At 38.8% G+C, this 3,372-nt stretch overlaps 1 long non-coding RNA gene across 2 annotated transcripts in view; it reads left to right on the top strand.

Annotated features, from left to right (window-relative positions):
* LOC114486613 (uncharacterized) overlaps nucleotides 1–3,372 on the top strand; it is a 188,149-nt gene that overhangs the window by 19,765 nt on the left and 165,012 nt on the right. For both annotated transcript variants that reach the window (XR_003680647.2, XR_003680645.2), the window contains exon 2: nucleotides 1,254–1,349. This is a non-coding gene — a long non-coding RNA (uncharacterized lncRNA). The remainder of the gene's footprint in view (nucleotides 1–1,253; nucleotides 1,350–3,372) is intronic.

Genomic DNA, 3,372 nt, shown 5'->3' with positions numbered 1-3,372 from the left:
ATTTATTGTGTTGTTCATCATTGTTTGTTTACTCTTTAGTTCTTCTAGGTTCTTGTTAAACATTTCTTGTATCTTCTCCATTCTATTTCTGAGATTTTGGATCATCTTTACTGTCATTACTCTGAATTCTTTTTCAGGTAGATTGACTATTTCCTCTTCATTTGTTTTGTCTGGTGGGTTTTTACCTTGCTCCTTTATCTGCTGTGTATTTCTCTGTCTTCTCATTTTGCTTAACTTACTGTGTTTGGGGTCTCCTTTTCACAGGCTGCAGGTTCATAGTTCCCGTTGTTTTTGGTTTCTGCCCCCAGTGGGTAAAGCTTGGTTGATTGGCTTGTGTAGGCTTCCTGGTGGAGAGGACTAGTGCCTGTGTTCTGGTGGGTGGGACTTGATCTTGTCTTTCTGGTGGGCAGGGCCGCTTCCAGTGGTGTGTTTTGGGGTTTCTGTGAACTTATTATGATTTTAGGCAGCCTCTCTGCTAATGGGTGGGTCTGTGTTGCTCTCTTGCTAGTTGTTTGGCGAGGGGCATCCAGCGCTGTAGCTTGCTGGCTGTTTGGTGGAGCTGGGTCTTAGTGTTGAGACAGAGATCTCCAGGAGAGCTCTTTCTGCTTGATATCATGTGGGGTTGGGAGGTTTCTGGTGCTCCAATGTCCTGAACTTGGCTCTTCCACCTTGGAGGCTCAGGCCTGACACCTGGCCAGAGCACCAAGACCCTGTCAGCCACATGGCTTCTGCTGGCTTCTGTCAGGTGTCCCAGCATCTCTTACTGCAACAGCTTTGGGGCAAGAAGTGTTCAGCCAGTAATGTTGTATCCCATTCTCATCCCAGCTGTTCGGTAGGAAGAAATTGCCCTCTACCCTTCTAGGTTCTTCTGGCTGGTCTAAGAATTAAATTGGGAAGAGACAGATTAACAGGAGAAAATCAAACAAAAGTTTAACAACATGTCTACATGGGAGAGACTCAGAAAAACTAATTCCCCACTCCTGGCTCTTCTTAACTGAGGTGGTTTATCAATACTCTTGACCCTGGCTGTTTGCTCTTTTTCCATGTATCTCCATTGTTGCTAATTGTACCTGGGATACAATGCTTATATAGTAGGCATAAATTCTATAATCCAGAACCTGTGCAGAAATGTAGCTTTTTTAGTTTTCAGTAACTGTCTCAATGTAAGATATGTTTCATCACTTTAGGAATTTTTAATTCTATTTTTAAAAAACCCAGTCAATTTCAGAATTCTTCTCTCCTTTCTTCCCAAGGTTGTCTTGGACATGAGGGAAGAGGGTGACACCTTGGCCTCAGCCATCATCTGTCTTCTGCTGGCACTGGTTGAATCTCATCAAGTTCAGTCTTTGGTAAGTGGCCTCTGGCTTCCATGGTCTGGGCTCTTCCCATGCCCTGCAGTTATCAGGTGTCCTCCTGGTCCTAGCTGCCCAGTCCCTTTGGATCTAAATAGGCCTATTCTTAGTGGTTTTTGCAGCTTCCATGGAGAATGGGAATTTTTGTATGTTCTCCTGTGCCCCTGTGGAACTTGTACAATCTTAGATCATATGCCTGGAACACCTGGTCTTGTTGTTACTATTTTGCTCCCATACCATTGGTGGGCAGAGCACACAGAGGAGGTTGCTGCTTGGCCGACTTTTAGATGCAAAGTAGGACACAGCTTTCTCCACTCTTGGATCCTTAGTCTTAAGGAAGATCTCTCATCCTGTCATTTTTATGACTCACTTGGACAGCAAGGAGGAAGAGCAGGGAGAGAAGAAACTCATACCCATGTTTACCTCTCTTTTCCCTTTCCAGTATTCCTTCATCTCCAGCCAGGCAACTTCCAGTCTGGGAGTGGAATGGGAAGGTGATAGGAGGTGTAGTCTGGTTTTCCACCTATTTTCTTTCTCATCTGTCATTTATGGTGTAAGTTTTGGCTTTTGGTACTTAAATTACTTTCAACTCCTATGCCAGTGGTTTTCACACTTTTTGGTCTCTGGATCCCTTCTATCTTTTAAAAAATTATTGAGGACCCCCATGGCTTTTGTTTGCAAGTGTTATATCTATCAATATTTACTGTACTAGATTCATTTTGCTGTGCAGTAGAAGCTAATACAACATTGTAGAGCAACTATACTCCAATAAAAATAAATTAATAAAAAATTTACTGTACTAGAAATTCAAATCGAGGAACTAAAAAATACTAATTAATTTAAAAGCAACAAGAGCAAATCCATAATAAGATCATAGTTTTAATTTAAAAAAACCCTATTTTCCAAAACAAACAAAAAAAATTAGTGAAAGAGTGGCATTGTGTTACATTTTTGCAAATCTCTTTAATGCTTGGCTTAATGGAAGACAGCTGGATTCTGCTATCTATTTTTGCATTTAATCTATTTTCATATGTTGTTTTTGTTGACCTGTGTGAAGAAAATCTAAGCTCACCCAAATATGTATCTGGGAAAGGGAAGTGTATATTTATAGCCTTTCAGGTAATTGTGGATATTTTCTTTGATACTATGAGAAAACTTGATAAGTGGTATTTTTTAAAGGTCATTTGTAATGTGGAATCTGAAACAAAATCAATGAGCTTTTCATACTCTGCTACATTAAAAACTATTAGTTTATCTTGCCCTAAGAATGGGTCTCTTACCATTATAATGGTTGCACTATGTATAATGATTTTGTAACCTCATGCATGGATCATTTGGAAAATACTGTTTTACTGAGTTGTGCAGATATTCCAAACATTTGTACATTTCAATATATAATATTAAAAAATTATATTTGTTAATATCACCATCAGTCTCATCGAAGAAAGCATTTAAATAATAGCCTGTTGTTAAGCTCCTAGTGTTAGACACAAGTTCTACACAATTCTAATTTTCACTTGAAAGCTCAAATCTTATTGGCAGTAAATACTGTCAGTTGTTTTTCTTGAAGTGACAGGCTCACTTTGTTCTTTTTCAAACAAATGTCTGCCAATTACTCAAGTCTGAATAACCATAGTTCCCTGTCAGTCATTCTTTTAAGTCAAAATGATGTTCTGTGAATGAAGTAGCTAGTTTTTTTCAGATTAAATAAATTGAATAAAAAAATAAAGTAGCTAGTTCAATTTGCAACTCCAACGATTGCTCAGGTGCTTTTCCTTGAGATAGCTATCTACTTCATAAGAAGCGGAGGTGCTCTAGGCATGCTTCACATTTTGAAACAGAACATTAAAAAGACAGGTACTTAGATTCCATATATATGTGTTAGTATACGGTATTTGTTTTTCTCTTTCTGACTTACTTCACTCTGTATGACAGACTCTAGGTCCATCCACCTCACTACAAATAACTCAATTTCGTTTCTTTTTATGGCTGAGTAATATTCCATTGTATATATGTGCCA

Source organism: Physeter macrocephalus, chromosome 7, assembly GCF_002837175.3.
Source record: "Physeter macrocephalus isolate SW-GA chromosome 7, ASM283717v5, whole genome shotgun sequence".
Lineage (NCBI taxonomy): Eukaryota > Metazoa > Chordata > Mammalia > Artiodactyla > Physeteridae > Physeter > Physeter macrocephalus.
This window is presented reverse-complemented; position numbering and strand designations above follow the sequence as displayed.